General features: G+C 44.1%; 1 protein-coding gene across 12 annotated transcripts in view; it reads right to left on the bottom strand.

The window, feature by feature from the left end:
- FOXP1 (forkhead box P1) overlaps window positions 1–12,936 on the bottom strand; it is an 801,754-nt gene that overhangs the window by 201,806 nt on the left and 587,012 nt on the right. The gene's annotated exons all lie outside the window — the stretch shown is intronic.

Here is a 12,936-nt window from a genome sequence, read left to right as displayed (position 1 = left end):
CCATTCATTTTCTGAGACCTGAAGAGAGATTGATCGATACTTGCTATGTTGCAAAATAGAACACTGACAGGGCCTTCTATGACATATTAGAAATACAGGAATGCTGAAACATGTTGGGATACAGGAGTTGTATATTCAACGCACATCTCCATGTGTTATTAAACGTCACTCCAGTTGCTACCACTCCAAAGTCTACTAATATTGGTAAATAAGGGTCGTCTTTGGGCAAATAAAATGGCTCTGTAATGCAGAGCAGCATCAGGAGGAGGGAGCTGGTTAAGGAAAGCTGCTGGATTCGTTCACTGGCCTAGAAACTAGGAAAGCAAGATACTAGTAGAGTGCTGGAAATTGGGGGACCCAAGAAAAACACATTTCATTAAAGCACCAGGTCCCACGCTGGCCTACAAATGATCCTGGTAATAGGGTTATGGCCTGACCAGCTGTTTATCTGGTTGGACCGATGAGCTTTTGGATTTAAGTGGTTCTTAGGATTCTTCATCACTCTACTTGCACCATAAGACTGAAGAAGAGTATTGAGTGGGGTTAGCTTGCCTCTTTCCTCTTACCAGGGATAAGATAAGATAAGCAAAAACCATAGGTCTGAGGTCACTGAAGCTGTATGGTTTCTCCTAGCAACAGTAGAACCCTTGTCATCAAAACAGGTGTTTGTTGAACAATGGCTAGAGTCTAAACGTTAGTGTTGCCTTCGTGCAGGCATCTTCTACTGTTGGCCAAAAGGAACTGGAAGAAGTATCTTAAGGAGAACACAAAGAAAAAAAAACAACAACTTTATAAGAATAAATATGTGTGACTCATCAGCTGGATGAATCCGAGGAAAACAGAGGGAAGAGCTGGGTTTGCTCAGTGGATGCAGACAGTCTTTCATACAGTTGATGACATCATGGTCTGCTGTCTGTACTCACATTAGAAAAGATAACCTATGATAAACTTCAACTGGCAACTTTACCTTCAAACTGACCGTACGGTACAACTGTCTTCTGCTTTGTGGCCCTGCCAGTTGTTTGGGGAAGCCAAAGCAGGGTGAGGCTGGGATGAGTTAAAGTCAAGTTTCAAGTTTCTTAGCAAGGGTGATATACCGCCCAGGAGACAACTGGTGGCCCGATAGGGGTTTACTTCTTGGCCTGAGCCCATAATTGTCTTATATCGTGCAGAAAGAAAGGGCAGCAAAATATTTGCAGGTAATACCTTATATTACATTTAGATTAGGGCCCCATTTCGATTAAAATTTGTAATCACGATTAATCACATGATTAAAAGGCGGGGCATAGCCAGCAGTCCATTGGAGTGCGATGGGAAACAAGGGGGGGATTGGGGAGGCACAGAGGGGCGCCATGCATTTCTCTCCCTCCCCCCACCACATAGGTATCATATCTTTGCTAATAGGGGGTGGCAGTAGAAGAAATCCAGTGCCAAAGCTGCCCCCCTTCCTCCTTGTACTGCTTCAGGAGCAAGGAAGTCAGCGAGGTGCCTCTAGCTGCTGATGTCAGCATTCCCTGAGCATGCTCAGGTTCACACATGAGAAGCCAGTACTGGTGGCAGGGCAGTATGGAGGGATTGCTGCCTCCATCGCCTTCTTTTGAAAAATAACAAAAAAAAGAAGGTAGGCTCGGGGAAGGGAGAGGGGAAGGGAGTTGGCAGAGAGAATGTGGAAAGATGTTGGACTTGGAGGGGGGGGGGGGGTTGCGATGCTGGGGGTCTGGGAAGACATTTCATCCTGACTCAGGCGGCAGATTGCCTTGGGCTGCTCCTGCTTCCCCAAGCATCCTATATGAGATGCCTGTGCCTGGCAGGATCCTTAAGAATGACATTAACATGTAGTGTCCACTCTGGATAGTAATAGCCAGAACCGGGGACATAAGGTCACCCTTTTTGCTTGTGTTTCAGTACCTGTGGATTTGCTCCTCCTTTTCGGAATGGATTCTATAATGCTCAAAGTACCTTAGAGCCTCAGAATGTCACAATCTAACTGCTTTAGTGCATAATTGCAGGGGGTGTGGATGCAGAAGAGACATGGGCAGGGGGAGGGAGGAGACATGGGCAGGGGAGGGGAAGAGACATGGGCAGGGGGTGGAGACCTGGGTGTGCCCAGCACTTACCAGTTAAGGTTGCAGAATACCTTAATTTCTTTTTTTCTCTTCTGATATTTTATTTGGAGCATTTGTAGGTTGGAATGTTTTTCTTTTTTTTTTTTTTTTTCCTTAGGGATGTTTCTTTGCTTTGCTCCACTTTCTCATATGATAACACTCTGTGTTGTTTGTTTTGTGGGTTTTTATTATTATTATTATTATTATTATTGAAATGACCAGTCTAAAATGGAGCTGTTGAAGTCAGAACTGAGTCGTGCAGATCAGTAAGTTTCACAACTATTTTAGAACAGAATTTGCCAACATAAAACACAGGTGAAAGGGACTTTTATATGCGCCAGATATACCCATTTTAGCAAAATAAGGGCCCTTTACGATGCAGCGGTAAGCCCAATGCGGGCTTATCACTCACTAGCAGGGAAGTAATATATCCCATCCCCCCTTGCCCCAGAATTCCACCCTTTGTGTGCATAAATCAGTTATGTGTCTGTTAATTCACAGGTATGCATGCATGCCTGTTGATTTATAGGTACTGACGTGTACAATCGATTAGCTCACACTAAAACTGAAGGTGCCCAAAGAAACTGAATATATTGCTATTGAACGCACATTCTTAGAGTACTCCTTTCAAGGCACTCTGCTGCTACTGGTTCTGCCATAAGGGAAGAATCAGATGCCTTCATTTGGGACACTTATATGTTTGATTTCTACATGGCGAGAACCTGAACATGTTTCATCTCCAATACCTTTCTACAACTGGTCACAATATATTACTTTTTTTTTTTTTTTTTGCTTATAATTTTGACTCTCTCAACTAGACAGTTTAAATTCAGGATGTAGATTTTTCAATTACTTTCTGTATAAACATCTGCTGGTAGACTGCATTTAACATTAGTTATATGAGCACAGTACAGTTTGATTAGGGCTGTCTGAAACACAGCCAAAGTCTGCAAAATAATAGAACCATTACATTTTGTTTGCTTCATTTGTCTTAAGACTTTCCTGTGTGTGATACAATTGCTTATACCCAAGTAAACTTAACTTTTATAAATTTCTGAGACACGGGTATACTTTCTAGACTTATTGAAACGTATTTAATAAACTGATCCATCTCCAGTGTTATGCCAGCCCTAAAAGTTGAAATTCAATACGGAGCTTTATTTTACCTTCAGGCCACTTTCATTTTTTTTTACACTTTCACTGAACAAAGAATGTGTCCCATTAATGCCACATCTTAAACCCATTAGTAAATTAAAATGGCAGCCAACACATATTCTTGGTATAGGAAACATTGTAACAGTGCAACTGTTTTTCTATATAGTTTGTTAAACCATGGGCGTAGCCAGACACCCAATTTTGGGTGGGCCTGGGCCCAAGATGGGTGGGCAGAAGAACTCCGCCCTGTTCCACAAGTGATTTGGTCTTTCCCTGTCTCGCCTGCATGCCATATGCTCTCTCAGACATCCCCCTCTCCCCATACCTTTTAAATAGCAGATTTTCACTGGCAGCAAGTAGCAAATAATACACACTGCTCATGTTGGCTCCACAGCCTTCCCTCTGATGCAACTTCCTGTTTCCGCATAGGCAGGAATACATCAGAGGGAAGGCTGGTATGCAGGAAGGACAGGAATTTTCAGCTGGTGGGGCTTGGGAATCCCTGCCAGACACTTCATAGTTGTGCCGCTACTGGGTGGGCCTGAGCCCAAGGTAGGTGGGCCTGGGCCCACCCAGGCCCACCTATGGCTACGCCACTGTGTTAAACAATTTACATTAACTGGACTTACTACAGTTGTTTGCCAAGATTTTAACCCACATAGGGTAATGGAGAAAGTTTAGAGATGTTATGCAAACATCTACAATTCTCCCTGACCTCTGAAGAAAGGAACCTATGAGATTCCAAAATCTCATTATGTTTTACAACCAATGGTGATCAGCATTTTGCTGACCATTGCCGGCATTATCCCTGGAAATTCAGTGCCGGGCCATGTCCAAGCTCTGGAACTGAATTTCTGGTTTACAGAAAACAAAGCTGGTTAAGTACAATATTCAGCACTTAACTATGGCAAACCGCATAAACTCACTGACTTTTGTATGGTAACCACACAAAGTGGAGGAACGATCAGTTCCTACGTGCGTCAGCGAGACAGTCCAAGGAGTAGGGTAGACAGGCTCTTCCAAAAGACCAATTCCAAAGGTGATCTTTACAGAACCAACTCAAACGACCTGACACAGCTGCTGTGTTTGACATCAAAATGCCTGCTTCAGGAATCTTGTGATGTTCATTGTTCAGAAGTGAGCAGTGGTTCCAAGATCACATACAACTTTAAATGGATAAAGTTAGGGTTACCATATTTGCTCCCCCCAAAAAGAGGACACATGTCCCACCCCACCCACACCCCGCCTCCTGCACATACCATCCCCACCCCTTCACACACCCCAACATCACACCCCCCCAAGGGTGTCCTACCCTCCCCTCCTCTTACCTTACTGTACTTGCTCTGGTGGTCTAGTGAATTCTTGTCTTCGGGGCAGGAAAGAGCCCTCTCTTTCCTGCCCAGAGCGCCTGCAGACTGCTTCTTGCTAACTCCAGTCCCAGCGCTGATTCAAAATGGCCGCTAAGAGTGACCTTGCAAGACTTCTGCGAGGCTGCTTCAACTCTTGGGCGCCATTTTAAATCGGCGCCGGGACTGGAGTCAGCAAGAACAGTCTGCAGTTGCTCCAGGCAGGAAAGAGAGGGCTCTTTCCTGCCCTGAAGAAGTCACTAGACCACCAGGGCAGTACAGTAAGGGGAGGGGAGGATAGCACACCACTAGGTCCGCCCGCCAGCCTGCCGTTTGTCCACAAATCTGGACAAACGGGCAGGCTGGCAAAACCCGCCCGGTTGCCTGGCCATGTCCTCAAAAAGAGGACATGTCCGGGTAAAACCAGACATATGGTAACCCTAGATAAAGTAGATCCAAAGTCTGTAGACACGTAAATTCCATACATGTCTACAGAGTTTGGATCTATTTTATCCAGTTAAAGTTGTATGTGATCTTGGAATCATTGCTCAGTTCTATACAACAAACATCACAAGACTCCTCAGGCAGGCGTTTTGACGCCGAAACACAGCAGCTGTGGCATCGTTTGAGTTGGTTCAATAAAGATCACCTTTTTGAAACTGTTGTCTCCCTTGGTCCTTTTGGAAGAGCCTGTCTACCCTACTTGCTGAACTCTCTCTTGCTGACGCATGTAGGGACTGATCGTTCCTCCACTTTGTCTGGTTACTACACAAAAGTCAATCAGTTTATGCGGTTTGCCATGCTACTTAAGTGTTGAGTATTGTACTTAACCAGCTAGGTTTTCATTGGCTCTGTAAACCAGAAATTCCGTTCCAGAGTCTGGACATGGACTGGCACTGAATTTCCAGGGATAATGCATTAAGTGCTCTACCGCCTCATGGCCACAAGGTAAGTGCAATTTTACTGCATGGTCATTTCTTTTTTCAGCCTTATACCCGTTGTAGTAAAAAGGGCCTCAGGACACAGCAAAAACATCTAACGTAGGGCCCCTTTACCACAGTTTAGTAAAAGGGACCCTTAACCCTTTCTTGCTTCAGATACACACCCACAGCTAGAATTGTTAGCACTCGATATCACGTTACTGCGCAGTAATGACATCACCGCAAGTTATTAGTAACTAAGTCCCACTGCGTATCTGCTGTTCACCTGTTCTGCAGCCCCTGTGTGAAGAAGAGCGGTATATAAAATGGGATATACAAATGCACATTGGTGCACTGTAACACTTTGCTAAATTCGATGAAGTGCAAAAGTGATGCTCAACAGTACTGGAGGGAAGGAGCAGCAAACAAAGATAAATTGTGTTTCAAGGGTCTAATTCAGGAAGGCAATTTTCCCTTATTGAATACCATCCCAATTCTAAGACCAGCTTGAAGGATACTGGGCATTTTGGCATGCTGTATGCAATAAACATGGAAGCAATGCCTACAGCCAGTCATGGAGTGCAGACATGACACACAAGATCCTGATGTACATCTGGCAAAATACTTCTCCAATATCCTCGTGGAGGCATCTAGAGAACATCTATAAAGGCCAGGATGGGGATGCGGCTCCTGATAAATATTGGGAACCCATCCCCCCACACTGAACAGCTAAATTGCAGCATGAGGAAAAAAAAACACCTTCACAGCACATTTGTCTCCCAATATTTCTGTTACCTCTTAAATGTGGCAAAACTGAACCTTCAAAGGCTTTTGCTCCAATGTGTCATTTATGTAACACTTTATGACTACAACCTCTACAATGGGTCTGCAAAATCAAATGAAATTAGACAAAGAGCTACATATGCTCTGTGAGGGTAATCTAAGGAGGAGGAGGAGGTGTCTGTTTTCGGGCGCCTATATCAAGTCAATTTTATAAAGTCATGTAGGCTAGGATATACATATTTCAAACCCAAGTGCATGCAAATGGAAAGGAAGCATGGGCTGGGCATGTTCTGGGTGGGGACAAGGGCATGGCAGGTTAAATTTATTCAGAAGGGAACTAAAGGGGAGTGGCACTAAAAAATCCGCAAGGAAAACATTCTGCCTAAGCGCATCCTAAAAGTGGCACTTAGATTTAGGCACAGTATATAGATCACGTTTGGTTGATATCAGGGGCGTAGCTACGTGGGGCCATGGGCCCCCATAGATTTGGCCCTAGCCCCCCTGCTGCCAACCCCTTCAACCCCCCTCCCGCCACCAACCCTCCCCCGCCACCATCGGGTACCTTTGCCCGCCGCATAGAGCCTGCCATGAGTGGGAAAGCGCGGGGTACAAATGTAACAACAACAAAAAAAGTCCTCTTCTTCGGTGTGGCCACGTTGATGATCTTCTTCAGTGCGGCCTCGTTGCTGATCTTCAAGGGAAGGCTTCTGCACATACGTGCAGGACATCAGACTCACAGAAATAGAAGCCTGTCCTTGGAGATCAGCAATGCGGCCGTGTCGGAGAAGAGGACATCGGCTGGCGGAGTTGGGGACCCCCGCCAGCAAAGGTACCCGACAGCGACGGGAGGGTTGGCGGTGGGAAGAGGGGGTCGAAAGGGTTGGCGCGGGGGGGGGGGGTCAAAGGTGGTGGTGAGGTCAAAAATAGCAGGGGGGGGGTCGGCGGTGCTGAGGGGGGGGGGGCTAATGTGCCCCCTCACCTCAGGCTCTGGACCCCCCTCCCGCTGGAGTCTGGCTACGCCCCTGGTTGATATCCCAGTGCCTAAAATTACACGTGTCCATTTACACCAACAAAAACATGGAGTAAATTCCCTATTTCATAACTACACGTGTAAATTTTAGAATGCCCACGAAACGCCCATTTCCCCACCCATACCCTTTTTTGTCTATGTGCATTAAAATTTAGGCGCTCTGCTTTACAGAATACGTTTAGTGATCTGTGCATGTAAATTCTAATTATTGTTAATTAGTGCTCATTACTGCTTGGCTTAAGCCAATTAAGTTACGCATGCGGTTATAGAATCCGCTTGGATTTTGCTGCAGAACGGTAGGCATGCCATATAGAACCTGGGGGTAAACATCTATGGCCTTAGATTGACCTCGGAGTTTACCAACTCCTAAATGTGCTTGGTAGCAGATGAATAACTGCTGCTGAGGAGCACACCACTGGAGGAATTAGGGGGCGGTTGCACCTCAGTCCCCCAGTGCTATTTGTACTCCCCCAAATGCCAAACTGGCAAGGGAAACCAAATAGTTAGGTTTCCAAAGTCGCTAAGATAAATGGGTATGTTCCCGCACATACCTGTTTATGTTCTGGCTTTGAGTACCTCGATTATGTACGTTTATTTTGCTAAATGGATGCATCTGGCCCATAAATGTCCATTTCTCTTATGTCTTAGAACAGGCTCCATGTCAGCAAATTCTGTTCTAAAATAGTTGTGAAACTCGAGATGTACTGATCTGCACGGCTCAAAAACAGCCCCCATTTTAGACTGATCACTTCAATCAAAAAGAAAACACAAAGAACACAAAGAACAGAGTGGTGTTATATGGGAAAATAGAGCTAAGCAAAGAAATATTCCTAAGGAAAAAAAAATTCCAACCTATACATGCTCCAAATAAACAAACATATAAGAGAAAAAGGAAATTAAGGAACACGAAAAAAAAAAGAAAATTCAAGTTAAGCTCTCAATAGACCTCACTATATATTTACTTAAGACTGCAATCACATCAGGTGGTATAGGAAACAGAAATACCCCCGTCACCATTCTGAGTTTTAACTAAACTTCAAATGCAAGGAACCAAGAAAACAATCTTTCCCTGAATATTAAATCAAACATTTCAAGAAAAGGGACATTCCCAGGACTGAAATCCTAGGTCTCAAGAAATTTTCTCCTAAACTCCTGTGTACTAGGGGAGGTATCAGGATAAATTCAAACATGACCATGAAAAAAAAATGTTGATCTTTCCCTAAAACAACCAAACAAGATCAAGTCTTGGTCGGACACTCTCGTAAAGGAGGCCACCGCACTGCCACTGTTGGCAGTCTCCTGCATGGAGGTTTCTGGAAGATCTGCTACACCAGTGCTTCTCAACCCAGTCTTTGGGGCACATGTAGCCAGTCGGGTTTTCAGGATATCCAAAATGAATCTGCGTGCCCTTGCCGGGAGTTAGATAGTGAACTCCAAATGATCTGGATTTAAGATAAGTATTCAAGAAACCCGAGCAGAACAGAGGTCAGTGGGGACAGTTAACATTTTAAGAAAGGGGCATGCACTAATTAAGGATCAGACTGACCACTGGTCTAGAGCAATTGTTTTGCAATAGCTACAATCCTCTTAGTGCAGCCACTTGACGTTAATCCTGAGTGGGAAGGATGGTGGCCCGTAGAAGGTTAGTTATCCCAAAGTTTATTTTCCTGTTGAACCAGATCCCCCCTAACTTGTGTTCAAGAATTAAGACACAGTATAAAATTTGTGTGGAGGGAAAACAAGTCACGGATCAGTAAACTGTGTCTGACACAAGAAATCGTGAATGGGGTTTCAGGGTACCCAGTCTCAAATCACGCTATAAAGCAGCAATTTTAACATCGCTGAGAACGGACTATCACAGACCAGTGGAGGCTCACTGGGTTGCCACTAGGACGTGGTCTGTTGAAACCCTATTACAGACCAGTGGAGGCTCACTGGGTGCCACTAGGACGTGGTCTGTTGAAACCCTATTCAATTCTTGAGCAGGGGAAAGACTAATGAACCAGTGAGGAAGGGGGATCCCTCAGTGGTTAGGGCTTGGAGAGAGTGGGGGGATCAGAGGATGATTAGGGGTGGTCTAGATGCTTGTTACAGGACTATCAGCCTGTATCCACTGGGTACATGCAACAGTCGAGGACAGAGTTGCACAGGGAGGGGGCCTAGAAAAAGTCAGAGATCTTTTTAATCAGGGCCACATCAGGTCCATGGCACAGGTAAAGGGGGATAGTGGGCATAAGATCTCCTCCTTTCAATTCCTTCAGCTGAGGAAATGGTTGTTATCCTCAAGGGGTTAAGGAAAACCTCCACTGATGACCTACGGGTACGGAATGGATGCTTTTTGCTACCGATCCCAAGGCTTCCCCTTTGTGTCTATCAGATTAAAATAAATCTACTACAAGCCACAGTGTCAATTAAAAAGACAGTAAGAGAGAGAGACCAGAAGACTGAGCTCAGAGATACAATCACACAGCTAAGTCTTTCTTCTGTGTGGCTACTATTTTAAGGTGGTTGAATGTACTGGTGATCACTGGTCAAAGGTGGACTGACCACTGGGACAATAGGGCAGTGCCCAAAGGCCCACAATAGGGGGCCCACTCTCCCCTAGCCTCCATGACTCTTATTGTCCAGGGGCCCAGATCCCTCTCAGAACCAACCCTGCCAGTCCCAAACAGGTTTCTGTATTTTTAAAATCCCCCAAACCATCTCTAGGAAACAAAACTAGTGAGCATATGAACGTTCAAAATAGGACATGTTGTCTTTTAAGAAAAAAAAAAAAAAGAGACTGATAAATATGAAAATTATTCAAGAGCAATGAGAGACAGCCTGCAAATAGCAGAGCTGACTTCATTTACACAAAATTACCCAAATCTGTTTCTAATATGCACCGTACACATAATAAATTTTTACAATATGACAAGGAAAAATAAACTCAATGAAAGTTCCCATTCTTCTGTTACACAAGCACACTATTGGCATGATGTGTTTATCATTTTTGAGCTGTGACATCACATCTAAGTAACAAATTCCCAGCAACACAAATACAGTTACTAAGAATCACATCACAAGGGGTCTGTGATTACAATTTTACACTTCCCAAACAGCACATTTTCTAAACTCCTCAGTTTCTACCAGTGTGTTTACAAGTTTATCTAACGTCATCAGAGCCAATGGCTGGGTGACGTTGTGCTTCTCCGGTTATCACTTTTTCGGTAAGCACTATTTATGTTTTGAAAGCACAACTTTACAAACGGCACCTACTCTGCCTAATTTTACCCCGGTCATCTTACAAATTACCTTGTTTTGATTCCTAAACTCAACTTCTGCTCTTCAAGTTGGAAGACAGGGGGCGCTGCGGAAGCAGTGCTCACTGTCCACGGAGGAAGCCCCAGTCACTGCACAGTGGCAGCACATGAAACACGTGGACTGAGTTCCACAGCGAGACACCCCCTCTGGGGCACATGGCCAAGGCCTGTCACTCCAGTGTGTGTGATTCCAGTCTCCAGGCCATACGGGAAGGGGAGACAGCTAAAAATGGGGAACCTCCCTCCTTAGCATTTGAAAACAAAGGCACACAGTCGCAATCTCCTTACAGCCCAGTTCCAATTTTAGCCAGAAAGAGGAGAAGAAAGCTGCTGGGTCAAATAGAAAAAGATTGCCTTGTCTTCTCAGGCTTTATTTTCATAAAAAACAAAAAAGAGCACCTAGCACAATACAACCATGATGGAATTCAACGTATTTGACCTTCTGGTTGATTATTTGATCTGTTGCTGTAATTTACTGTTCAAAATGTTCATATTTAATACTCAAACTGTCCAAATTGCCATCAACATACAAGGGCAAAGCTTGCGATTATAAACTGACCTCTTCCCCCCCCCCCCCCCCCCCCCCCCCCACCGTCTCTCTTTTATTCTCAGTTACCCAGCCAGCACTTGAAAAGCTGCCTAAATAATACTAGAGGGGAAAACAGGGCTTATGATCACAGAAGGTAATTTCTTCAAGGGACAGATTCGCTAGGTATTATCCCCATATGTCCAGCTCCAATTGTTCTAGTTTTAACTCAGCTGGCTCTCCTGTCTGGGCGTCGTGCCAAGTGGACTGACCTGCCTCATCACTGTCAATTCTGCGGCACGACGATTGTACCCAACTGCTATTATTATGGGCTTCGGGACATTTTTAAAGCGCTGGACCAGCTCCGTGTTGTGTGCTACAAATTTGCAGATCACACTGTGTGTTGTGGAGACGTCACAAGCGCGTGTAGCTGGCGGCAGTGAAGGGGGAAAAAAAAAGGGAACAAAAGAACCCAGTAGTTCAAAAAAATGCTTCGTCTACTCGAATTGACAGAAAAGCGACTTCTGCACTTCATCAGAAATTCCTCCAGACTTACAAAATAACGGCGTTGCTTTTATCACCCACAGAGAGCCTCGTATGGAAAAATGGAAAACACTACATCACTTGACCCTTGCATTGCCCTCTTCTCAACCACAGCTAAATATTATGTATAAAAATTGCAAATCAACTGAAGATGTGAAAACAGGACTCTCATTTTAAAACACTACACATGATATACATTTACTTTTATGAAAACGGGTCCGTAGAATTCTTTCACAATGTGATCACGTAGAAAAAATATTAATTTCTGCAGCCAGGGCTGTCTGATTCCTTAGGCTGGTCACACATCGGCTTCCTTGCTACGGGGTTCACATTTCTACATTTTCCACTTAGCAATCAGGAAATGAGCAAGCACTGCTGGTTAAACTACAAAAATATTTGTTTATCTTAAGAGAATAGTGAGCTTCAGGTCCAACAGTTCACGGGGATGGTAACTTTGGAAGCCATTGCTCCTGAGAGATTCATTTCTCTGAAGACAAAATACAGTTATGCAACCTGTGCTTGGACACATCAGAACACAGTAAAAAGCAATGCCTTTGTATTAAACAGTTTACACAATATATTGCTGTGTATAACATGCTAATTGAACTTTTGTTTTTCAAAAAGCTAAAAGGTTTGACATGTGAAAAACTTATCCACTTTTCTTTAACTGTCAATAACACTGATTACTTGTACTATTTTATTTACTCAAGATGATGGATTGCTAAGGAGGAAACCTGTCCTGACCAGGGAGTAATCTCATATCCTTAGCAGGGTGGACAGAACGGATGGGTCAATTGGTCTTTTCCCATCACACTCGATTACGTTAAAAACTTTGCCTCATCTGCGAAACAATGCAATTTGTGTTGAACTGTTTTCCAAAACCACAACATTCTTCAAAATGATCGGAAGTGACTCCTACACTGGGACATCTCACATGGAAGCATGAATATCACAATATCCACATCCCATGTAGCTGTTACACTTACTTATGTGACTTCTTGTTGAAGACTAATATTTTTGGAACAATAATATCTTCAGTAAATTCTAACTGTATTTAAGGCATTTCTCCCTCAATTCAAAATCTTCCTTTGCTGAGGTGCTGGAAACCACCACCGCCATCTGGTTTAATACAGGTATTAAGGAGTTGGTTGTGGTCCCATGTTGACACATCTTCAGCTCAGCTGTATGTCACATGTATCTCTACAGGTAGTAGCAATCTCCAACAG

Source organism: Microcaecilia unicolor, chromosome 6 (assembly GCF_901765095.1).
Source record: "Microcaecilia unicolor chromosome 6, aMicUni1.1, whole genome shotgun sequence".
Taxonomy (NCBI): Eukaryota; Metazoa; Chordata; class Amphibia; order Gymnophiona; family Siphonopidae; genus Microcaecilia; species Microcaecilia unicolor.
Note: the sequence above shows the minus strand (reverse complement) of the source record. Positions and strands in the feature narration are given on the sequence as shown.